The sequence below is a fragment of the Ornithorhynchus anatinus genome, chromosome 20 (assembly GCF_004115215.2).
Source record: "Ornithorhynchus anatinus isolate Pmale09 chromosome 20, mOrnAna1.pri.v4, whole genome shotgun sequence".
NCBI classification, from domain to species: domain Eukaryota; kingdom Metazoa; phylum Chordata; class Mammalia; order Monotremata; family Ornithorhynchidae; genus Ornithorhynchus; species Ornithorhynchus anatinus.
The window spans coordinates 11853427-11880524 of record NC_041747.1 but is presented as its reverse complement, the minus strand read 5'-3'; the positions used below and the strand labels follow the sequence as shown (position 1 = coordinate 11880524).

The 27098-nt window shown below is 43.8% G+C and overlaps 1 pseudogene; it reads right to left on the bottom strand.

Annotated features, from left to right (window-relative positions):
• The window catches only part of LOC103170474, a 41803-nt pseudogene extending 37474 nt beyond the window's left edge, over positions 1 to 4329 (bottom strand).
• Positions 4330 to 27098: the final 22769 nt, after the last annotated feature.

Genomic DNA, 27098 nt, shown 5'->3' with positions numbered 1-27098 from the left:
AGAACTGTTCTGAACAAAATGACATTTAAAATAGTTTCCTTAATGCCTGCTAGTCTTTCAAATAAAGGATCGCATGTAAATAAAGAAAGGAAGGACAGAGGGCAACTAGGATGATTCAAAATCACAAACAACTTAATTACTACAGTAGGTCAGGGTTATGAAAGTACTTGGGAAAGAAGGAGATTAAGAGGAAGCTCATTAAGGAAGTGGTGAATCTTTGTATTTAACTTGTACACAAATAATGTCCTTTTCAAGAGATGGAGAAACAGTGTGGCCTCGTGGAAAGAGCATAGGCCTGGGAGTTGGAGGACCTGGGTTCTAACTCCTGCTCTGCTGCTTGTTTGCTGTGGGACCTAGGGCAAGTTCCTTCACTTCTCTATGCCTCAGTTCCCTCATCTGCAAAAGGGGGATTTAATATCTGTTCTCCCTCTTTCCATGTGGGACCTGACTGCCTTGTGTCTACCCATGCACTTAACAAATACCACACTAACTTCTTCACCGTCGGCTTTAAGGCACCCAACAGTTCTCTCCCTCCTTCTAACCTCGCTCCTCTCTCCCTAAAAATAATAATTATGGTGTTTGTTAAGTGCTTACTATGTGCCAAGCACTGTTCTAAGATCATCAGGTTGTCCCATGTGGGGCTCACAGTCCCCATTTTCCAGATGAGGGAACTGAAGCACAGAGAAGTGAAGTGACTTGCCCAAGATCTCACTGCAGACAAGTGGCAGAGCTGGGATTAGAACCCATGACCTTCTGACTCCCAGGTCTGTGCTCTATCCACTAACCCACGCTGCAGCTCTACATCCCAACCTGCGAACTTTGCCCTTCTAACAGCAACCTATTCACTTTGCCTCAGTCTTATATCTCTCTCCATAGACCTCTTGCTCACACTGTCTTCTACGTCCTGGAACTACCCCCTCCCCCCCCCCCAAAAAATCACATCCAACACCACTGCTCTCCCCCATCTTCAAAGCCCTTCTAAACTCACATCTCCTCCTGGAAGCCTTCCCTGACTAATCTCTCATCTCCCCAGCCTATTCTCCCCCATTGCATCACTTAATGCACATAACTCGTCATCTACTAAGGACTCAAACACTCACCCCTTATGCTTTACGTACTTTAAACTCTATTGCTTCCTCTACTTGGAATTTATTTTAGTGTCTCTCTCTGCCGCTAGGTTGTAAAATCTTTGAGGGCAGGGCATGTGTCTTCCAACACTATTGTACTTTAGTGAACAATTAGTACAGTGAGAAGCAGCGTGCCCTAGTGGAAAGAGCACGGGCCTGGGAGTTGGAGGACCTGGATTGTAATCCCGCCTCTGCCAACTGCTTGCGGGGTGACCTGGGGCAAGACACTTAACTTCTCTGGGCCTCAGTTTCCTCAGCTGTAAAATGGGGCTTCAATTCCTGTTCTCCCTTCTACTTAGACTGTGGGCCTTGTAGGGGACAGGGACTGTATACAACCCAATTAACTTGTTCCCACCCCAACACTTAGACTGGTGTTTTGTGTACAACTTGATCAACTTGTTCCCACCCCAGCACTTAGAATGGTGTTTGACACAGTATGTGCTTAAAAAATGCCACAAACAAAAAGAGTAAGTTGTCAATAAATATGACTGATTGATAGCCCCCTCCCCATCCACATACACCCAAATACCCACTCACCATTTTCACAGCACACACACACACCTACCCACTCACCATTTTCCCCATTCAACTGCAGTAGCAGTTTCAAATGTCTGGATATATTTGCTTCTCCCCCAGGTGGCCACCGGTACAATTTGTACTGGACAATAAGATTTTTCAGCCAGTCTAAAACCTGATAATATAGTTGCAGTTCTGGGCACCTTCATATTCAGTCTTTTTATTTTAAAAACTCAGCATCCTCCTTGTTTCTGAGCTCCTTGACTCAGAAGCAGGCCCTCTGTTTAAATGAGACTGGGGAGGTAATAACACTAAGGCTTTAGAGCAGGTTGCGAAGTCAGGGTGGAAGGGACATGGGCTTAGAAGTCAAAGGACCTGAGTCCTAATCCCGGCTCTGGCACTTGTCTGCTGTGTGACCTTGGGCAAATCGCTTGACTTCTCTGAACCTCAGTTCCCTCATCTGTAAAATGGGGTTTACATCCTATTCACTCCTATTTACACTGTGACTCCCATGTGAGACAAGGACTGTGTCCAGTCTCATGATCTTGTGTCTACTCTAGGGCTTAGTACAGGGCTGGGCACATAGTAAGATCTTAACAAGTCCTGCAATAATCTGGGATGGAGTTCTGCAAAATGGTACATCACTGAGCTGCTCTGTGTGACATCATTTTCATTCATTAATTCAGTCGTATTTATTGAGCACTTACTGTGTGCAAAGCATGGTACTAAGTGCTTGGGAGAGTACAATACAATACAGACACATTCCCTACCTACAATGAGCTCACAGTCTAGAGATGATCTAACTTGGGAAAGGGCCATCAGTGGTCATCTTAACAAAGAGAGAAAAAAAATATATCAAGTGGGAAGGTAGTTGCTTTTTCACTAGTCCAGTAAAAAAAAAAAAATCCACATTTGCTAAATCTCGCTTTTTTGTGACCACACTGCCTTTGAGTGAAATGAGACAGCAAAAGTGAAATGCAGAGAAAAGCAACAATGGTCAACTATATGGATCTGTGGAATCATTGGAATTTCTGGAGTGCTTTCAAGTGCTAAGCGCTGTGCTAAGAACTCGGGAAAGGATTAGGAGCCCTAATTAAAATCTATCGCTCCCCCTCCTCCTTTCTTCATCATCAGCTTCGAGTAAATTATGAAAGAATATATTGTCCGCAAGGCAGCCGAGACAGAAAGTGAAAACTCTACACAATTGAATCGACAATTAATCAACAGGAGGGATTTGTTAAGGCTGCTGGAACTAATGAGACCATATTATAAAATCCCATCCTCAATTTATGAATAAGGATTCCTGCCCAGGGCCAGGGCCCAGATGGATTATTTACTAAAAAGGGTCCAATTAAGGCGTCCTTTAAGCGCTTGATATTCACTCCGCCCTCGGCCCCTCGGCGCTTATGTACATATCCTTAATTTATTTTAATGGGTCGGTGATTTGCATAAGAGGTGTTCGGGTTGGCTCACGGATTTGTCTGGGCGTCCTCTCAATTTTACCAGTCTCGAGGCAGAGGGGTTGAACCACGATCCAACATGGCACCACCTCCACTTGCCAGTCATAAGATGCCAGCCAAGTGCTATTCCTCCACACGCTTCTGCAGCAGTTGCACTGTTTTGGTCCAGGAGTCCCCTCTGCCTCGGGTCACTTGCTGGCCTCGGGGAATTAATTTTTTGGACACTTTTTTTTAATTAAAAAAACAACAAACCAACCCGAGGCTTCTCGCAGGTGCTTTCCTGCTTTTCCATGATCCCGGCTGACGAGTAAGGAGATGGACCCCAAGCCACACAAACCCTGCCAAGGAGCTAGTATAGACCCGTCAGCTCGCTCACTTTGCTCCTCTAATGCCAACCTTCTCACTGTACCTTGATCTCATCACCCATCTCTTGTCCATGACCTGCCTGGAATGCCCTCCCTCTTCATATCTGAGACAATCACTCTCCCCACCTTGAAACCTCTGTTGAAAGGCACATCTCCTCCAAGAGGCCTTCCATAAATAGGCCCTCATTTCCTCTTCTTCCATTCTGTCCTGCGACGCCTCTGTAATTACATCTGCTCTCTTTCATTAATTCAATCATATTTATTGAGCACTTACTGTGTGCACACAACTGTACTAAGCACTTGGGAGAGATCATTAGAACAATATAAAGACACATTCTCTGACCACCACGAGCTTACAGTCTAGAGGGGGGCTCCCGTTCCTTCTAATAATAATGATAATTTTGGTATTCTTTAAGCTCTCGCTATGAGCCAGTCCCTGTACTAAACGCCAGGGAAGATACAAACCGATTAGGTTGGACGCAGTCCCAGTCCCTCAGGGGCTCACAGTCTCGACCCCCATTTTCCAGGGGAGGGAACTGATGCCCAGAGAAGTGAAGGGACTTGTCCCAGGTCACCCAGCAGACAAATGGTGGAGGAGGGATTAGAACCCAGGTCCTTCCGACTCCCAGGCTCGTGCTCTAACCACTGGACAACACCGCCCTTCGTGGTCGTGGCAGCGCTTTGGGCCAGAAAGTCAAGGAAGCGGAGCCTGCTGGTGTTTGCACACTGTAGCACAGACCCCAGCATAGCCAGCTTGGAACAGATGCTCTTTTCTTGCCTGTTGGGAAGGAACATATGTTTACGATCAGCTCTTTTGGCACGTGCCTTCAGCCCAACAGGTGGCAAACGGAGTTCTGTCATTCGGCAACTGCTATCTCGCTCGCACCGATTCCATTTCTGGGCCGAGGCCCTCGCCCTCCCACACGGCCTATCCACAGCAACTCCCGGGGAAACTGAGAACAGCAGCATGGCCTAGCGGAAAGAGGTCGGGCCTGAGAGTCAGACGACCGGGGTGGTCATCCCGGCTCTACCAACTGCGGGCTGTGTGACCTTGGGCAAGCCACTTCATTTCTCTGGGCCTCAGTTTCCTCATCTGTAAAATGGGACTCGATGCCTCATCTCCCGCCCCTATATATGGACTTCGCTGGGCCTCCAATACGATCATCTGTTCGTTCATTGTCATATTTATTGAACGCTGACTGTGGGCAGAGCACTGTACTAAGCACTTGTGAGAGCACAATACGACAATAAACAGACACATTCCCTGTCCGCAACGAGCTTACAGTCTAGAGGGGGAGACGGACATCAATACAAATAAATAAAATGACAGATATGGACATAAGTGCTGTGGATTCAGTGCCTGTTTATCCTCCCCATTAGAGTACCTTCTCTGGGCCTCAGTTACGTCCATCTGTAAAATGGGTATTAACTGTCAAATGGGGATTCAGTTTCTGTTCTCCCTCCCCTTCAGACTAACTTCTCTGGGCCTCAGTTATATTCATGGGTAAAATGGGAATTAACTGTCAAATGGGGATTCACTGTACTAAGCGCTTGGGAGAGCAGCCCCATAAATCTCCAGCTCATTCTGGACCTTCAGTAGTTAAATTTCAGTGTTAAAACTCTTAGCGATTTGAGTTGTCCTGACTATCATTTGTGAGCATAAGATAAGCTGTTGATTGACATGTGGATATGGAAAAAAAAACATATTTGGAGATGGAACAAGTTGAACAGAACACCCATGACAGAAGAAACATTATTCTTAATGAGACAGCACTTACAGAACAATGTCAAAGAAGAGAAAAGCATAAAACTAAACAGTATTCTAAAACTACATCAGTGTTGGAAAAGGCATCAAACTTTGTATGAACCATGAAACTTTGAGATTAAGTAAATCGTCAATGTTCAATAATATCGTTTAAAAGGAGAGATGCCAAATGGTAGGGGAGAAATTCAAATATTTCCTCAAACGGAGACAGGTGCAATTGGGTTTAGAAAAGCCGAGTTGTGTGGGAGGTGTCTCCAGAGAGAAGTTACATTTAAGACAGATTTCTGATAAGTGTGGAGTAGGGAAGACAGTGCTCTTTAGCCAGAACTGGCAGATATGTGCAGGTACTCCGGGAAGTTAAAGTTATTGAAAGTTATCAAGACCATTCGAGGCTGACATTGACATGTTTCCCCCTTTACTTGGCTCTCATTTTTTCTGACTTGTGACCATCTTGAATCAATTGATCAATCCAACAGTGCTATTTGGTATGACTGAATGAATGAATCAGACACAATCCCTGCCCCACATGGGGCTCGCAGTCAAAGGAGGAAGGAGAATATAAAATAACCCCCATTTTACAGATGAGAAAACTGAGGCCCAAAGAGTGTGTATCATGCATCTACCCCAGAGCTTGGCCACAATTCAGTGCTTAACAAATACCACAATTATTTTTAATTATTATTACCTCATGTCGCCATCCAACAGCCACTCTTAGGTTGAGTTTAGACTCATCATTAGTCCTGTGTATATGCAGCCCAGACTTAATTATTATGGTATTTTTGAAGCACTTACTGTGTGCACTGCAGTAAGCGTTGGGGTGGATACAAGCAATTTGGGGTGGATGCTATCCCTGTCCCACATGGGGCTCATGGTCTCAATCCCCATTTTACAGTCTTAATTTACACTTTACAAATAAGGTAACTGAGGCCCAGAGAAGTGAAGTGACTTGCCCAAGGTCACCTAGCGGGCAAGTGGCAGAGCTGGGATTAGAACCCGGTCCTCTGGCTCCCAGGCTTTTCAGTAAATATCATTGACTGACTGTACGTGTGCGTGCTATAAAACAGCAAATAATGGGAAATAATATCAAGAGAAATGTCATACTGTAAGAGACCAATGGTTCATCCAATTCCAGTCTTCAACAATATTACCAAAGAGAGCTTGGAAGAGAAATGTGATGGATGCTGAATTTCAGTCAGGGATCAAATTTGTACAATCCCTCACTTTTCTCCCTAATAATTCATCATGGACCTGTCATCGATCAATGCGTGTAAACTTTCGAGCCTTCCAACATCTGAAAATATTTCCTACTGATAATAGGAAACAGTTCCATTGTTCATAATTTTGTTGTACTCTTCCAAGCGCTTAGTACATAGCTCTGCACACACTAAGCGCTCGGTAAATATGATTGATTGAGATTTGGAGGCTTTATTTATCAGCTCTGTGCCTTAGCTAATCTGGAAGTGTCCTTGATATTGGGTGGAAATCCAGAGGATTGAATATTGATGCAAAGATTAAGTTAAAAAACCATTATAATGGGCAGTCCATGGCTGAACTGTTTACTCTCTCACGTGATCTGTTAAACTATGTGACGACTGAAAGCAACTGCATTACCGATCTATAAAGCCGGAGTTTCTGTTGGTTATAATTGACCAGATTTCGTGTGCTTCTAGTTTGGGTTTAAAAAGGAGAAATTAAAATTGTCATGTTTTAGGATTTGATTAGGCTAATGAAAATAGGGGCAGGGGATGTGTCAGTTATATTGTTGTGTTCTGCTTTCCCAAGCGCTTACTACAGTGCTCTGCAGACAGCAAGCACTCAATAAATACTGATAGATAATTGGGTGTGGATGGTCCCACGTTAGGGACGGCATCCCATTAGGTATGGCATCCTAATTAACTGGTTAGCCTAATTCATACAATCATTATTTACTGAGCGCTTACTGTGTGCAGAGCCCTGTACTAAACTCTTGAGAGAGTACAATATAACAATAAACAGACACACTCCCTGCCTTCAACAAGCTTACAGTTTAGAGGGGGCGACAGACATTAATATAAATTACAGATCATCATGGAGCGATGCTGAGATCACTCCATGTCTGTTGGATATATGTCTCAGGAATGTTTGCAGTCTGCTTTCTAGAACGCTCATATCATGCAACAATTAAGAAGTGTTTCCAACGCCAAAATCAAACAGTTTCCTCTTCATTTTGAACTTTTTTATGGTATTGGTTAAATGCTTATTATGTGTCAAGCGCTATACTAAGCACTAGAATAGATACAAGTTAATTGGGATGGACACAGTTCCTGTCCCACAGGGGCTCAGAGTCTTCACCCCTACATTCCCCCCTAAATCGTCCTGCTGGCATTTAACCATCTGCAGACATATAATGCCACTGGTACTCGGTGGCCAAAACGACATAAAACAGGCCCAAGGTGTCAGCCAAGGTCTCCTCGCTGGTTCCCTTCCTGACACTGGAGGTAGGAGGTTTGCAACGAGCTTGGCTTTGAGAAGCAGCGTCGCTCAGTGGAAAGAGCACGGCCTTTGGAGGTAATAATGTTGGTATTTGTTAAGCGCGTAGAGATCATGGGGTCGAATCCCTGCTCTGCCACTTGTCAGCTGTGTGACTTTGGGCAAGTCACTTCACTGGGCCTCACTTACCTCATCTGTAAAATGGGGATGAAGACTGTGAGTCCCACGTGGGACAACCTGATTCCCTTGTGTCTAACCCAGCGCTTAGAACAGTGCTCTGCACATAGTAAGCGCTTAACAAATACCAACATTATTATTACCGTCTCACAGAGTGACCTCCACCACTAACCTCTCACCACTGGCCCCAAAAAGGTGGGAGGTGCTTTGGTTTTTCTTCTTACTTGGCTCTGAGCCTCACCTGCTCTTGGCTTTTCCCTCGTATACACAAATAGAGGATTAGCGAAGGTGAAAATAACCCTCAACGTTCATTATTTCCCGCAGATTAATCTTATGAATGCCATTTGTTCTTTGGATCGATCCAGAGGGCATTAAACCAAGAGAAAGGGTACGACTCCAGTTACGGCATGCCTAATAAAACTTTGGCAAGTCTGAATCGCACCAGACCACCCCGTTTCACACGCTGAGTCCAGGTTTTTACCCCGGACTAAGTAAGATACCTGGCACTCTCCACCCCATACCTCGCCCCCGGCTCCAACCACTTGCCTGCTGTATGAACTTGGGCAAGTCACCTCACTTCTCTGGGCCTCAGTTACCTCATCTGGAAAAGGTGGATTGAGACAGTGAGCCCCACATGGGACAGGGACCGCGTCCAAACCAATTTGCTCCTATCCACCCCAGCGCTTAGAACGGTGCCTGGCACATAGGAAGCGCTTAACATATACAATAATTATTACTATTATTATTCCCCATATACTCAGTACAATCCTCCGTGCAGGCAGCTGAAAATATGTGGGAGTAACTGCGTGCCAAACAACATTCATTGACTCAACACACGGATACCACAAACAGGATGCGGTAATAATTGTGGTATTCGTTAAGCACTTACTATGTGCCTGGTACCGTTCTAAGCGCTGGGGTAGATACAAGATAAACGGGTTGGATATGTCCACCTGACTTGGGCCAGTTAGCTGGGTGATGTTCTTGGTGACAGGTGACATCAGGAGCATTATGTGTATCAAGGGCCTGGGAGAGTATAATATAACACAGTTGGCAGACAGGTTCCCTACCCACGACGAGCTTACAGTCTAGGGGAAATCTAGCAAAAACTGCTCACTATCAGCTTCAAAGCTCCCCATCACCTTGCCCCTTCTTACCTCCCTCACCTCCCTTCTCGCCTTCTCCAGCCCAGCCCGCACACTCTGCTCCTCTGCTGCCACTAACCTCCTCACTGGGCCTCATTCTCTCCTGTCCCGCCGTCGGCCCCCGGCCCACATCCTACTTCTGGCCTGAAATGCCCTCCCTCCTCCTATCTGCCAAACTACCTCTTCAAAGCCCTCCTGAAAGTTCACCTCCTCCAGGAGGTCTGGGAAGGTCTCTGCTCCTCCTCCCCCCCCATGGCCCCAACTCCCTCCCTCTGCTCTACCCCCCTTCTCCGCCCCACAGCACTTGAGTATATATGGACATATTTATTAGTCTATTTTATTAATGATGTGTATACATCTATAATTCTATTTATTCATATTGATGCTACTGATGCCTGTTTACTTGTTTTGATGCCTGTCTCCCCGCTTCTAGACTGGGAGCCCGTTGTTGGGCAGGTCTTGTCTCTATTTGTTGCTGAACTGTACTTTCCAAGCACTTAATACAGTACTCTGCACACAGTAAGCAGTCAATAAATATGACTGACTGACTGAATGAATGAATGTGGCACTGATTCTCTGGTCACTGCTGGATTTGAAATCATTCCTTCTGCCTCCACTCATTCTTTCCCCCATTCTCCCTTCCCTGAAAACTACTGGGATGCTGGTTCCCCCCGCCCCCGCCACCGCTCCCCACACACACACACCCCCAAAAAAAGAAGAAAAAAACCCAGTTTGATTGTCACTCTGGTGACAGCTTGATGAGACAGAGCAAGGATTGAGGTCTCAGGGGAAGACTCAAAAACCTTCACTCTTCCAGAGAAGTTATAAGAGCAAAGTTGTAAAGGCTAGACGGAGCGTGTAGCTGACCTGTTAGTTCCTAATAGGTTCCTATTAGTTTCCATAAGGGGGTGGGGGTTGGTGGAGAGGGGGATCAATTGCTGACAATAGGGAACATTTCCTGCCATTCATTTCACTTGGTGATAGGAGCTGAACCGACTCTCCTGTGAACTATGGTACTTCCTACAGTTCCCCGCTAATGATGTAAATAATGTTAGGGGAAGCACCGTGGCCTAGTGGCTAGACGTCGGGCCCAGGCGTCAGAAGGACCTGGGTTCTAATCCCGCCTTCGCCTCTTGTCTCCTGAGTGACCTTGGGCAAGTCACTTCACTTCCCTGTGCCTCAGTGACTTCATCTTTAAAATGGGGATGAAGACTGTGAGCTCCACAGGAGACGGGGATTGTGTCCAACCTAATTTGCTTGTATCTACCCAGTGCTTAGAACAGTGCTTGGCACATAGTAAGCCCTTAACAAATACTATCATTATTATTTACTTAGATCCAGAATCAATTTTATTTACTGAGTGTGTCCTGTGTGCAGAGCACTGTACTAAGCACTTGGGAGAGTGCAATACAACAGGGTCGGTAGACACATTCCCTGCCCACAATGAGATTAGCATATATTTACAACCCCAAGATCTCTGAACCCTTTAAGCACTAGATAGTCACCCCTCCCTCAACCCCACAGCACTTATGCAAGCATTAAATATAAACGAATGAATAAATGAACTTTCGAGCTATCCGTAACTTATTTCTTTATATTAATGTCTGTCTTCCCCTTTAGACTGTCAGCTCATTCTGGGCAGGGAATGTGTTTTCCAACTCTGTTATACTGTATTCTTCACATAGTAAGTGCTCAATAAATACCACTGAGTAGACTGAAGCAGGAACCTCGCGTCTGACATATCAGCGTACATTGGTACGGTGACTTTTTAAGAACCAATGTGTGGGATAAACACTGAATGAGAAAATAAGATGCTGCCAGTGAAGCTCCCTTCTCTTCTCTGGCTCTTGCACTCGGATTCGCTCTCTCTACTCACCCCTCCCTCAGCCCCACGGCACTTATGTACACATCCATTATTTATTTCTGTTAATGTCTGTTTCTCCCTCTAGACTGCAAATTCATTGTGGGCAGGGAATGTGTCTACCCATTCTGTCATACTGCACTCTCTCAAGCATTTAGTACAGTGCTCTGAGCAAAGTAAGAGCTCAATAAATACGACTGATTGATTGGATTGCTTGAATGATCTGGGAACACCTGCTGCTTTCACTTCCTTCCCCCCCTTTTTTTAATGGCATTTGTTAGGTATTTTTTGTATGCCACAGAGTTTACAAAGCACTGGGATAGATACAAGCAAATCAGATTGGACACAGTCCCTATCCCACATGGGGCTCACAGTCTTAATCCCCATTTTACAGATGAGGGAACTGAGGCAAAATGGTGGATGCAATCCTTTCCTATATATTAAGGCGATTTTATTCTATGCTAAATTCCTCCTGGACAGATTTTGGCTGCTAGAATACACCGGGCTAACACATTTAAAGTGAGACGGGGTTGAGAATGTAGGCCCTCCCCCTTTTTGGTAGGTGGCATATTTCCGAGGTGTTCATATGGCTCTCCAGAAAGAAGTTACTGAAATCATTTGTCTCTGCAAAATTACCATAAACGTGACTACCACTCCTGGCAAGCCTGCATCGGAGATGAGCTTTGCTTCTGAAGCGTAGCAACAGAGATTTGAGATGGGCTGAAAGGGAAGTAGTAGCACGGTCTAGTGGAAAGAACACGGGCTTGGGAGTCAGAGGATGTGGGTTCTAATCCCGGCTCTGCCACATGTCTGTTGCGTGACCTTGGGCAAATCACGTCACTTCTCTGGACCTCATCTGTAAAATTGGGATTAAGACTATGAGCCCCATAAGGGACAGGGACTGTGTCCAACCTGATTACCTTGTATCTACCCCAGTGTTTAGAACAGTTCTTGGCACATAATAAGCACCTAACAAATACCACAATTATTATTATTATTGTTAGAGCCAATACTGATCTCATCCAGCTTCTATCATTCATTTAATCATATTTATTAGTGCTTATTGTGTGCCAAGTACTGCACTAAGTGCTTGAGTACTGCACTAAGCGCTTGAATTGCATTTATATCAATATTTATCAAGCGCTTATTGTGTGCAAAGCACTGTACTAAGTGGCTGGGAAAGGACACTATTAACAATAAACAGATATCAATAAACTATGTGGATTAAAGAAGAGTACATGGCTGAGAATAAGGAGAGTTGGGTTCTAATCCCGGCCCTGCCGCTCACTTGCTGCATAACCTTGATCAAGTCACTTGACTTCTTTTGCCTCGGTTTCCTCATCTGTACGATGGGGATAAAATATCAGTTCTCCCTCCTTCTTTAGATTGAGAGCCCCGGGATGGATTGTCTCCATCCTTGAGATTACAATTTAACAGCCTCTTATTGCTGGAATGGCATAGCACTCTTTCACCGATGCTTCCCGGAGTCAGGATCATCGAAGTTGGAAAATACAGGGTCAGATTCACAGTGAGACAGTTGAAAGCCCGGGAACTTTTCCTTTTGCAGCTTTACTCTGACAAAGCTCAAAAATGTCTTTTTGATACACTTTGTAGGCCTCCGTGCAGAGTGAGGCCTTCCGACATGGCTAGTGCCACAACTTATTTATTCCTATCACACCACTTGCTTTTTTCTGATGGTGGTGGGGAGTGGGTCAGAGAGGGAATCTTCAACTTTCTCTCGACTATTCTGGCTTGAAGTACGGACTGAAGTGAGGAGAGGCAGGGAGGCCAGCAAGGAGACTGATGCAACCAATACAGGACTCCCAAGACCTAAAATCTAAGTTAATTTACTTTGCACAAATAGTTGACATTATCAATAGATCACGGCTCTGCAAACAGCTAAGCAAATGTGGTCATCCTGAGAAATCCACCAAGATCTGTAAACCATTCCAAGCCAGAATAGTTAGTCGAGAGTTGAAGATTCCCTATTTGACCCACTCCCCACCACCATCAGAAAAAACCAAGTGGATGTGATAGGAGTAAATAAACCTATGTATTCAGAAGAACACCTAAGTCTGTACTCAGACTGTGTCTCATAGGACAGTGACTTTGATCTGATGATCTTGTATCTCCTCCAGGGCTTAGTACAGTGCAAGGCACGTAGTAAGCACTTAACAAATACCATTATTATTACGAAGAGTGTTGCATGAGATGACATGCCCAGGAAGGCAAGGATTATTCAAGAAATGCTTCCTGGAGGAGGTCGTTTTTAAGAGGGATTGAACTTGGAAATTCATGAAACTTGGAAACAAAAACATTCTTCTCATAGAAGCCAGGCAATTGGGATAATGTAGTTTTTCCCAATTTATCTCACTTTTAAACTCTGGGAAACATTAAGGCATGAAACTAAAGTTATTCTACTGGAATGCATTTTTTCTAGTTCATCAAGCTCCCAAATCAAACTACTCCCTAGGTTGATGTGAAAACATCTTCTCCATCATGTTGGCATATTTCAAATAAGGCTTCAATTGTAACTTCTATATCTGTAGAAAATTTGAGAAAATTACCTATCATTTACCTACCAGATTTATAGACACTCTCATATTAGCACAACTAAATCCTCCCTCCGAGTTTGCTTCCAAGATCTCAGATTCGCTACTTTTAAATCTCAACCAACTCATAAATATCACCAACAAATTATCTGTGCATGGATATCTGTCCACAACCTCCCTATAAATCAATAATATCGAGTTTGTTCTCTGTGGAGAAGACTGAACTAAGACTTAGACTCCTTGAGGGCAGGAGACTGTGTCTACCAGCACTATTGTAACCTCCCAAGACCTTAGTGCAGTCTTCTGCACAGAGTAATTTATTTTAACATCTGTCTCCCTCTTTAGACCGTGAGGTCCTTAAGGGCAGGGAACGTATCTTCCAACTCCACTGTACTGTTCTCTAGGGCAGTGCTCGGCCCACAGTAAGTGCTCAGTAAATACCACTGATTAATCCTGATCCCCTCTCCCTTCTCTCCTAGGAGGAAGTTGAACTCAGCTGGCGGTGGGAGAGGCTGGTCATCTCACAGTGTCCAGAGGAAGGCCGGGCAGCCGTTTTGAAGACCCAACTGCGTGTCCTTAAAAATCACATACAGTCCCTTGGCAGCTTTAATACCTTGCGAGAGGCGGGATGACTTAGTGGTGAAGGGGCCCCACAGATTTACAATTTTAGAGGAGCAGTGTGGCCTATTGGAAAGAGCGTGGGTCTAGGAGTCCGAATGACCTGGGTTCCAATCCCGGCTCTGCCGCTTGTCTGTTGTGTGACCTTGGGCAAGTCACTTTACTTCTCTGTGCCTCAGTTACCTCATCTGTAAAATGGGGATTAAGACTGTGAGTCCCATGTGGGTCATGGACTGTGTGATTACCTTGTTAGTTCGGTACCTTAAGCGAACATAAAAAGCGCTTAAGAAATACCATAGAAGAAATTCACTCCCTGGAAAGGTAGAACAGTTTTTCATCAAGTGAAGGGGTTAAATGATTTAGTATATCTCCTCCACACCAAACCACATCAGGAGCAGAATACTGGCTACGTTATAAATAATTCAGCTGCAATTTGAATTTTCATGTCACCAAAATCCTAAGCACTTAAAATGCTTTACTGCCACCCGATTATTAAGGTTAATTATTACCTTGCCCATTTTACAGAAGATGGAAATGAGATCCAGATAATTAAAGGTATTTGCCCCAAATTACCCAGGGAGGCATGAAGTAGTGGAGTGAGATCAAACTCTCATCCACCAGACCACCACCCCACTACCCCAAAGCACGCTTTTTAGTTTAGCTTTTATGTAGTTGAAAAAAGAGGTGAAATCGGTTGTTAATGAGGCAGAAAGAATGGAAAGAACATGGAACTGGGAGTCAGGAATAACAGCAGTAATAACAATAAAAATAATAATAGTAATTGTGGTATTTGTTGAGCACTTACCACGTGCCAGGCCCTCTTCTAAGTGCTGGGGTAGATGCAAACAAGATGATAGCATTGGACAGAGTCTCTGTCCCACTTAGGGCTCAGAGTTTTGAAACCCATTTTACAGATGAGGGAACTGAGGCACAGAGAAGTGAAGCAACTTGTCCAAGGTCACAGAGCAGACAAGTGATGGAGCTGGGCTTAGAATCCAGATCCTTCTGTCTCCCAGCCATGAGCTCTTCCCACTAGGCTATGTTCTGCCATTGGTCAGTACTGTGCTTTCAGCCAAGGTACTTAGCCTCTCTGTGCCTCAGTTTCCTCAAGTAAAAATGGAGATGACATTACTCTTGAGAGGCCTGGGCCATATAGAGACTGTGCTACATCTCCCACACTTTGCTCAAAAGTAACTGTTTAATAAATACTAACATTATTATTAGTTGTAATAGTAGTTGTAAGCTCACTGTGGGCAGGGAACATTCTGCTAACTCTACTGTATTGTACTCTCCCAGTTGCTTAGTACAGTGCTCTGCACATAGCACTCAGTGAATACCATGGATTCATTATCATTTTTTAATGATATTTGTTAAGCGCTTACGATGTGCCAGGTATTACTCTAAGCACTGGGGTAAATAATAATAATAATGTTGGCATTTGTTAAGCGCTTACTATGTGCCGAGCACTGTTCTAAGCGCTGGGGTAGATACAGGGTAATCAGGTCCCATGTGGGGCTCACAGTCTTAATCCCCATTTTCCAGATGAGGTAACTGAGGCACAGAGAAGTTAAGTAATAATGTTGGTATTTGTTAAGCGCTTACTATGTGCCAAGCACTGTTCTAAGCGCTGGGGTAGACACAGGGGAATCAGGTTGTCCCACGTGGGGCTCACAGTCTTAATCCCCATTTTACAGATGAGGGAACTGAGGCACCGAGAAGTTAAGTGACTCGCCCGAAGTCACACAGCTGACAAGCGGCGGAACTGGGATTAGAACCCATGACCTCTGACTCCTAAACCCGTGCTCTTTCCACTGAACCACGCTGCTTCTCTATACAAGCCAATCAGGTTGGACACAGTCCATGTCCCACATGGGGCTCACAGTCTTAATCCCCATTTTAAGATGAGGGAATTGAGGCACAGAGAAGTGAAGTGACTTGCTCTAGGTCACCCAGCAGACAAGTGGTGGAGCCAGGATTGGAGCCCAGATCCTTCTGTCTCTCAGGCCCTGCTCTATCCACTAGGCAATGCGGCTCTTACTTATACTGGGAACCCTCTGTGGGACAGCTTTGTTCAATCGAAGCACAGAGAAGCAGCATGGCTCAATGGAAAGAGCATGGACTTGGGTGTCAGAGGTCATGGGTTCTAATCCCGGCTCTGCCACTTGTCAGCTGTGTGACTTTGGGCAAGTTACTTAACTTCTCTGTGCCTCAGTTCCCTCATCAGTAAAATGGGAATTAAGACTGTAAGCCCCACTTGGGGCAACTTAATTACCTTGTATCCCTCCCAGCGCTAAAAGAGTGTTTGGCACATAGTAAGTGCTTAACAAATACCATCATTATTATTCTTGACACCTAAGTAAGGGTTTCACAAATACCACAATTTTTATAAGGATTTAATATTCAAAAAGAATCATGTTATTTGTCCTCCCATTCCTAATAACATATTGGTCATTGTGTGTGGAATGTTTTGTTCCGTATTACAAATTTTAAATCTCACTGGAAAAACCAAGAGCTTTTCCCTGGTTGTTTCCTTAAAAGTTTTCTTTGGGGAAGCGGGAAGGTAGTCAGCAAGAAGGGATTGCTATATTTCCCCTCTCAGAATGAAAAGACTCACAAGTAGAGATGCATAGATTCTACCCACATATGTTCATACAGAATATTAAGAGAGAAACGGCATGGCCTAGTGGATAGAGCAAGGGCCAGGGAGTCAGAAGGACCTGAGGTCTAATCCTGACTCTGCAACTCATCTACTGTGTGACCTTAGGCACGTCATTGAACTATTTTGTGCCTCAATAATCTCAGTTGTAAAAATGGAGATTAAGACTGAGCCCCATGTGGGACATGGGCTGAGTCCAACCTGATTAGCTGGTGCCCACCCCAGACCTTAGTTACACTTCCTGGCACATAGTAAGTGCTTAACAAATAACCAAAAAAAATAACCATTCCCCTGCTTGCTTCCATCACGGCATTATGAGACCTTTCAATATGCAATTTCCTAAAAAAAATAAATCTATTTCTCACTGCAACCAAACTGTGGATGACTTTCTGGGATTTCTTCAAAGAATTCTAGTTGACAGGTACATTTTGTCAGAAACTAACCATAACTGTGTCTCCCTAATCCCAAAAAGCCCATTTTAATAGTCGTCATTTCATTCTAAATGTGTCAGCAAGAAAACAGGACTAAATACAACAAGCAACCGTAATAATGTGAATGAATAACATGGATGTTGGGTTATTGTTAGCCTTCAAGAAAATCTTATGTTACTCCTTTCAAAAGGGAAAAAAAAAGACGAAAAGTACGAAAGTGATATTAAGCAGATGTTAGACTGGAATTGTCAATCTTGTCTAAGCAGGTGCTAATGTGTTATAATTATCCCTTCTGGCAGTTGATATTTAGGATTTTGGTTCCCACCTAGTCAATCACAGCTGTAATTGTTAAGCTTCTTACATAGCTAATATGCTGGGTAATAACCAGATCAGGATTTGATATTTGACGTTTGCCATCAATTATCTATTCTTCTGACATATCTCCCCTACTCATATTTCAGTAGATTGGGCATTCTCCTGACTCTCAGATAAAATAAATAAGAATCTTGTTGTGGAATACGATTTAAAAAAAATCGGCATTTTACGTCTCCTTTGTGTTTCTAAATTTCCACAGCTCACAGGCAGTGTCCCTTCCGCTCAAAAACTAAGACGCCCGCAGTTTCTGAAGCATTTTTCGGTGAAGATCACTACCTGATCTACTCCCAAGGCTTTCTACTCCTCTTCTATCAGTGAACTGCACAAAAGCTTGTGTGGGAAAGGAACTACCTCCATTTTACTGACAAAGTAACAGAGACTCTGGGGATAAATGTCAAGGCCAACATGTGAATTCAGTGCTCTGCACACAGTAAGCGCTGAGTATATACCATTGATTGACTGACTGAGCCAGTGAAAATCCTGGAAAAGCCACTTGGGTCTCCTGATTTCCAACCACAGTCCAGCTGATTTCCACAAGAACCGGCTCCATTTCAATAGTCTAATCAGTTACTTCTCTTTCTTCCTCCAACGGATTCTGGGAGAAAAAGGCAGAGGTGGAGGAACTATGTTAAACTAGAACCAAGAGATTATACGGCCACAAATTAATTTAGATAGGGTAGTTCTACCTAGGAAAACACAACCTACCCTCCCTGGGGCAAGGCTAAAATCAATCCATCATTGATATTTACTGAGCGCTTGCTGCATGCAGAGTACTGTATTAAGCGACTGGGAGAGTACAATACAACAGAACTGGTAGAAACGATTGGTATAAACTGCAGAAGTATATTATAATATTTGCTAGGCACCTACTATGTGTCAAGCACTGTGCAAAAAGCTTGGGTAGACACAATACAAACAGATCAGACACAGTCCCTGCTCTACATGAGGTTCATGGTCTAAAGGGGAGGGAAAATAGGTTTTAAATTGCCATTTTGCAAATGAAGAAACTGAAGCACCTCAAAGGCTAGTACCAGGAATGGATCCTGGATCTAAATTGCCCAAGATTGGTTTCAGACCATGAGACAAGATGGCTCCTCAGGGCACAAGATGAGAGGAGACAGTGGTGTCCTAAAGATGGTGACCTAATGGGACTCCCTCCAAAATGGTGGCCACATGGAATGTCCCAAAGATGAAAGCCACGTAGGATTTCCCAAAGTTGTTAACCACTAGGCTCTCTCTAAGGTGGTTGCTCCACTGTCCTCCAAAAAGATTGTGGCCAAATAGAAGTGGGGTCTTAAGTGGGGGTCTTGCGGTCGAGCTGCTTGTGGTACTTGGTCAGGGGGTGGCTATAGGGGCAATGGCAGAAAAAAGCTCTTTCACAAATTTGAGAAGCAGCGTGGCCTAGTGGATAGAACATAGGCCTGGGAGTCAGAAGGATCTGGGTTCTTATTTCAACTCTGCCACTTGCCTGCTGTGTGACCTGGGCAAGTCACTTCACTTCTCTGGGTCTAAATTACCTCATCTGTAAAATGAGGATTAAGACTGTGAGTCCTATATGGGTCAGGGACTGTGTCCAACTTGACTTCCTTGTATCTACCTCCAGCAGTGCTTGGCCCATAGTAAGCACTTAACAAATACCATTATTATAAAGGAGTATGATATGAATCCAGAAAATTGACCCATCCCTATGCATATCAATATATATTTCTTTCTTTGCCAAAATAACTTTTAACCCGTGTCTATCCAGTCAGATAAATGTGTTTAATGACCAAAATCCAATTGGTCCTAAATCTCCTTTATAGATTGGTTGGATATCAACCTCCACACAGCAAAGATACTGCTGTAGAAGTTCCCCCACACTCCTTAGATTGCTTCAAGAAGATGCTACTCAAAGTTGAGCTGATTTTCAGGGCTACAGTCTGACATCCAAGGGGCATTAAGACTTCAAAGCAAAACAAATGAAGCCTGACAGAGTCATTTTGCAATAAAATGTGAAGTTGGGTAATAGTGCCCTTTTAAGCCACTTGTGACTTTTAAAGACTTCAAATAAAACGTTATTAGCCAAGGCAGATAAATACACTAAGCCGTCATTTGCCTGGGGTGATACCCCAGTGATTCACAAGGCCGCAATGAAAATTTAGCAGCCTAGGTGTTCAAGGAGAATGCTATGAATACTGGTAATCTCTTCCTAATGAAGTCAGGGCTTTGATATTATATCCACTCAAAATCTAGGCCGGCAATAACTGGGAAGATGTTTGCCACTCTGAGCACATCTCATATGTTCACTTCTGAGGAATGACCGGAATTAAGGAGTTAAAGTATTGAGGTGGAAAATATACTAATGATTTTTAATAGAGTTGGGGAGGGAGGCGGGGGCCGAGTGTGGAAATCTGTGGCGATGCAAGGACTAGACTATTAATTTAGGGGACAAAGGAAATCTGTGAATTCTCCAGGCTCATGGCCCTTGAAATAAATGAAGGGGTCTGTGGTGACCTTAAGTTAGCTCTGGCTGTATTGTTACCCTCCCACATTCAGTAAATGAGGCCGAGTTGATTGGTGCCGGGGAAAATAGTGGTGATGATATAGGATTCGTGGCTGCCCAGCAGCAGCGTGACCTTGTGGAAAAAGCATAGGCTTGGGCATCAGGGGATTTGGGTTCTAATCCCAGCTCTGCCAGCTGCCTGCTGTGTGACCTTGGGCACGTCAGTTAATTTCCCTGTGCCTCGGTTTCCTCATCTGTAAAATGGGGATTCGATACTTAGCCTCTCTCCCCCTTAGACTGCAAGCCCTGTGCAGTTTAGGGACTGTGTCTGACCTGATTAACTTGTATCTTCCCCAGGGCTTTAAACTGTGCTTGACACATGGTAAGTGCTTAACAAATATAACAGTAATAATAATGATAATAATAATACCAATTACCCAAACCAGCAGACTTCAATTGTACAAATGAGCTCTCTTCCATCTTTGACTGCAATCCTTTTAGACTGTAAGCTTGTTGTGGGCAAGGAACGTGTCTGTTATATTGTTCTACTTTCCTAACCCAAGTGCTTAGTACAGTGCTCTGCACACTGTAAGCTCTCAATAAATACGATTGACTGACTGACTGCAAAGGATGTGCCCAGCGCCCTCCCCCCACCCCCCACCGTTATTACACCAATCTGTTGTTTTGTACTCTTCCAGGTGCTCAATAAAGACCACTAATAATGATTTCTGCCTCATCCTCACCTCCCCCCGCACCGCTAGGACTCTACCAATGCTAGGATGGCAGCTGTCCACTTCCAAAAGTAGCATCTCCAGACAGTTTTAGAGACCCGCTCCATTCACTGACTCATGGGGCATTCAGAGCATCTCTTTCCCATTCTCTTTCTTGTGGTCCACCGGATTCCCATCAGTGATTGGTTCACCAATTCATCTGGCAGCTAGAATCAGATGAGCTCAAAAAGCCAGCAGAGGGACCCTTGATGACCTGGACCTCTTCACCCCAACGGGGACCGAAGACTATCTAAACACCATGGTGGTTATGACATTTTCCCAGTATCAGTGTAAACGGAGGAGACACTTCCCCACCAAGCCATCTCACGGTGGCCTCATTTTTCAGTCTTCTGTCTCTAAAATCCAGAAACCTCCCTCGCTGTCAAATCAGAGGAAGGGCACACACTCAGAATGAGTAATCCTTGCCCACCCATACACACATCCAATAATCACTAAACGGAAAAAAAGAGGAATCAAACGAAAGCAAACGAACCCTCCGTTATCAGGATCCCGCTAAGAAAGGAGCTCCTGTCCCTTTAAATTAAAAATGGGAAAAAAAAATATTCTCCAAGTTCCACCAAAAAAAAAAAGTCATATTTGTATGGACCCCCAAATCCCTTCTGTTTAAACAGGGTGATTAATATCAGCTCCTGTAGGAAATTAAATTCAGGGAAGAACAGTAATATGCAGATATGCAGATTTCTAGGCAGAATGGCTCGTTCTGAGTAACAGAGCTGGGTTGATTAATCTGCACCCTCAGAATACAAAATGAAAGGCCGGGCTCTCCTGGGTTAGCTCTAGAAATGACTTTTTCTCTCTCTCATATGAGGAAGAGGGGTGGACAACGCACTCTCTCAGCCTCACGATTAAGAGAGGGAGGGCACAGCAAAGTGACATGATTTAAAAGACCCCGTATGGAGAACTTAACGTTTTAGGCAGCTGGATTCAGTTAGCCTAAAATAGCACTTTTTCGAGCTTCTGAAAGAACTCCAGAGGTCTAGAAGGAGGAAAGGCAATCCCGTGGGTTAGGCCTGAAGGACCACTTTAATCCTTTCTTAAGAGCCTATCCTAAAAGAACGGCGTTTCAACCACACTAGGTTCCAACCCCCATCTCATGGGGGAAACAGAATGAGATCCCAATGCCTCATCCTTCCTTAGTCCTTAGCCCCTGCAGAACATAATTTCAGGTGCCAGGAAATACAAACATCAGAGACTGGGCGGATCCTACAGACTATCAGCAAATGCAAATTCCCAAGGAAAACAGCTCCCAGCATTTCTACATATTAATGTTGTCCCATTATCTGGAATGGGGTAAATCGAAGATGTCTAAGCATAAAATAATGCTATTTATTTTGAGAAAAAAAATATTTACAGCAAGATGCAAAATGTCATTTTTCAGTCCCCCTTTTTTTTTCGTAACTGGAAACCCAAGCCTGTTATTCAAAATCATTCAGGGTCTCTCCAATAATTGTATAGAAGTAGGCATTATGCTATATTATTAAAGCTGTAATTTCCTGCTGAATCTGGCTGGATGTTTCTTTTTATCACTTGGCAATTTCTATCTAGTTATGGCATAATTAAGTTTCCTGACCCTTGCTCTCTCTCTTAACAGGACGCTTAGAAATATACTAGAATTGCAGATCTTCAACCTGATGTCCTCTCTCCCCACACAGTAATGGAATAAAATTATTAATCCAGTAATTGTACAGAACACATTACTTTGCATTGAATGTTCCTATTTCTCATTTTCTGTTAGTGACAATCAGCCAGAGGTACAAATCATTTCTGCAGGGAGCAGAGCCCTTGAAAAAAGCCTCTCATTCACTCCACTGGAGTTACCTGTACAACTGTGATTATTCAAAGTCTAATATGGTACTAGCCTTGAGCGAACAAAACAAAGTTAATAAAATAGGGCTAAGGAACAAGATATTTTCCTGCTTGCTGCTTCCCAAGAGCCAAAATTAGAACTTGGCCTCTAAATGACACCCCATACATCTGATTGCGTCACCCTAAATGGTTTCAAGAAGGTCACTCACCCCTCAAAGTAGAAATCAATCAATCAAACAGTAGTACTGATTGAGTGATTACTGGGTGCAGAGCACTGTACTAAGCGCTGGGAGAGACAATGGAGTAAGTAAGCACGAACCCTACCCTCACAGGAGTTTACTCTCATTCGATCAATCAATCGTATTTATTGAGTGCTTACTGTGTGCAGAGCGCTCTACTAAGCACTTGGGAGAATGCTATGTAACAGAATTGGTAGACACATTCTCTGCCCACAATGCGCTTACAGTCTAGAGGGGAATACAGACATCAAAATAAAAATATTACGGTTATGAACATAAATACTGTGGGGCTTCGAGAGGGGTGAATAAGGGGGCAAATCCATGTGCAAGGGTGACACCCGAAGGGGGTGAGAGAAGAGGAAATGAGGGCTTGGTCGGGGAAGCCCTCGAGGAGGAGATGTGCTTTAAATGAGACTTTGAAGGTGGGGAGAGTGTTCATCAGAGAGGAAGAAGGAGGGCATTCCAGGCCAGAGGCAGGACGCGGGTGAGAGGTTGGTGACGAGATAGACGAGATTGAGCCAGTGAGTAGGTTGGCAGCGGAGGAGCAAAGTGTATGGGCTGGGGTGTAGCGGAGAGCAGAGAGGTGAGGTAGGAGGGGGCAACACGATTGAGTGCTTTAAAGTGGATAGTGAGGAGTTTCTGTTTCATGCAGCGGTGGCTGGGTAACCGTAGTCCTTGCTCTCAAGACAGCTGAGCCTTCCCTGGTTTGGAGAAGTTTCACCCACAACTTTGTCAAAGCATAGGGGGCTCCTCTGATGTGCTTTTTGAAGCCACAGCATCTTCAGGTGTAGGTGGGAACAGACAACAGTTCTCTCATCCTTCAGCCCCACATAATTCTGAGTCCGCCAAGAGTGAGAAGAGGACATAGAGACAAGGTTGGGGTGACTAGGGCACCCAGTTCAACCCCCAACCAAAAGCCCCACCTAAAATCGACCCCCAAACCATCATCCCACATACCCTCTCCCTGCCGGACATCCCCGAGGACCAAACCTCTCTCTCTCCCCGGGACCTAGGAAGAAAGATATCATCTCAAAAATAACTAAAATCTAAAGGCTTATTGCACTCGCCTCATCAGAGTGAATCTTCCACATGGCACTTCAACTGATGGAAAAGCAAGTGGAAAGTCAGCGAAGCAGGAAGCAGCGCTGCTGAGCTTGTTTAATAAAAACCTCATAAAAACCTGATCTTAGGGAGGATAAATAGCAAAACAAAATCACTATCTTCATAAAGACAGTAGTGATTTGATTCTGAGGCAATAACAGGTTTCCAAGTAAATCACTGCCAGGCTCTTTTGCCATTAAATGTGTGTGTTCTTTTCACTTTTTCCTAGACCTTGTCTTGGAAATGCTTTAATCTGTTTCCCGCTCTTCTTTCTCTAATAAATGCCTTTGGCCTTGCTCGTGCCCACCCGCAACCAAAGAGTGCTGGTTGCATAAGTATTTCTATGACAGACTGACAGGTTTATAAACTAATCCATGCACCTTCCTTTTACATCTATAGGTACGAAACGTGCGCAATTTTCACTTCCCTGGTAGCGATCAAATAATAAAAATACTCTTTTAAATTACATTAGACAATGGGCTTTTCCAGGCAAAAACCAGACAACGGCAGTCATCTGAGGGTTTTTTTTTATGTGCTACAAAATAGCTCTGATTTTATTTCCTTTGAATCAGTCACTATGGAAAAGGTAATCACAGTAATCATTCCAAAGACTTCCAAGAGCAATAGATTTTAATGTCAGTTTTACCATACACCAACTTTATTGGTTTAAGTTGTCAAAGAATCCATCACTGTTAAAAAAAAAAAAAAAAAAGAAGAAGAAGAAGAAGAAAAAAGGAAAAAAAAGGCCAAAGGAGAGGGCTTTGCATTCATCAATAGCTGACTCGGCCAGAGCAATAAACGTTTAAGTTCTCAACTTTTCAACCTCCAAAACATACTTGTAGAAGTCAGTCAGTCATTCAGTCAGTTGCATTTGTTGAGCACTTACTGTGTGCGGAGCATTGTACTAAGCGATTAGGAGAGGACAATATAACAAAAAGCAGACACATTCCCAGCTCACAGTAAGCTTACAGTCTAGAGGGGGAGACAGACATTAATATAAATAAATAATAACAGGAGTAAGTTTTGAAATTTAAAAGCAATGACTGGGTTTGCTTCTTGGTGAAAGGGGGTCATGGTAATAAAAACTAATAATGAACAATAGTAGGATTTATTAAGCTCTTACTATATGCCAAGCACCATGTTATGGGTTGAGGCACAGTTCCTGTCCCACACGGGCCTCACATTCTGAGAGGTGAGGCAGTAATCACCAGCTTTACCTTAGGGAAACATGGAAAATTCTACCCGGGGAAATCGAGACAATGGAAAAGAGCCATATCCTCTAGCTACCTTTGTTCTCTGTGCCTTCTGAAAGCAGTAAGCTCACTGTGGGCAGGGAACATGTCTACCAACTCTGTTGTATTGTACTCTTACCGCACACAGTCAGTGCTCAAATATGATGGAATGATCTTATCCAGGATTACTTAACATATAAATGTACGGACATCCAGGCATGCGTGTAAAAGCATCGTATGATGAACATGCTGTGTGACCTTGGGCAAGTCACTTCACTTCTCTGTGCCTCAGTTACCTCATCTGTCAAATGGGCACTGAGGCAGTGAGCCCCATGTGAGACAGGGACTGTGTCCAACTCGATTTGCTTGTATCCACCCCAGCGTTTAATACAGTGCCTGGCACATAATGAGCCCTTAACAAATACTATTATTATGATGTGAAAATAATCACTGCCACTGTTCACCACATCTGCATGATGATTCCAGCTCTTACGCCCCAGGAGTATTATTCATTCATTCAATCGCATTTATTGAGCGCTTACCGTGTGTAGAGCACTGTACTAAGCGCTTGTAAAGTACAATTCATTATTCTGATCATCCAACATGTGTGGTGGCAAAGGGCAGTTGAAGCTGTTTTCTCCTGTTGATCTAGGATTTAGTCATCTCTCTCGAAACATATGCCAAGCCCCTGAAGGCAACTCTGGAAGTCTGGGTGGCTGGTCAGACCACCTACATTTTGAGCGCCTCATATCACATGCTTTTCATCTCATTTGATTTTATTGGAAGCCTATAAATGCAATTTAAGGAAGAAGTCCCACACGAGTCCTGTTTCGTCCACTGGAACTGTCCTTAGGGCAAAATTCAATAGGGGATGAGGGCTTTGAAAAGCCGGCTTTTTCACAGCCTCTGAATCGACGCTTAATAAACACATGCGTTTGCTGTTAGAAGGCAGGAGGAGGAGGAACTGTCTGTTCACTTCCTATTGTTTCATTGATAAAAATGATCTTGGAAGCAGAAGAATATATTAACCGTTTCCTTTGGTTTTCTATCTGGGAGGCTGAGAGACGTTTCTAAAATAGATCTATTTTCTTTTCATTCTACAGAATAATACATGAATGATTATAACATATGCTCTATCTCCAGTTTTTTTTTTCAACCAGTGGAAAAGTGCCTGACACAGTAATCACAACTTGTTGTGTTTTCAATCTGATGCTGTCCTATTTTATCATGGTAGTTAAATGTCCATTCTTGTTCAGTGTGATAAATGTTATGGCCATTTAACAGGAACGAAAAAGAGAGACATGTTAAACCAAATATTGCTTCAGATTGTGTCTTTTATTCTCCTTTATCATCATATCTTAATTTATAGTATAATCATCATTATCACAACTGTCAGCCTCATTTAACCTTCCCTGATCTCCCATGATTCTTTGCTGTCAGGTCTGATTGCCTGCCTTCTGCTGACTGACTGATAATGGTTGACTGATTAGCCCTCCCCAAGAAGAAGACAATGATATATAGAACAGTGCGGTTTGCTCTATATATTAATGAGGAGCTGGCAAAGCTTTGATAAGACCGTGGAATAATCCATCAGTGAGAGAAGGAGCCTGGTAAAACCGAGGAACATTTCCTCGGAAAAACACCTGGGAAAGATGTAATGACCCAGTAGTTAAATACCTCTCAGCCGTCTTTCCTCTGTTGTAATTAACATCAGATAGCCGCCATATGGAGAACGGAAGAAGTTTATCAATCCTCAGTTTCTCTCCGTTTTTGCACCTAAGGCTCCGGGCCTTTCAGCATATTTAGCAATCAAGCAATTAATGGCTCATTTTCCTGGGCATCGCAAACTGTTTATCTTCTGAACTAGCTCTCATCCCAGACCGTTACCTCTGAAAAGCAAGAGTCACTGGTGTTTGGGGCCTCTGGTTGT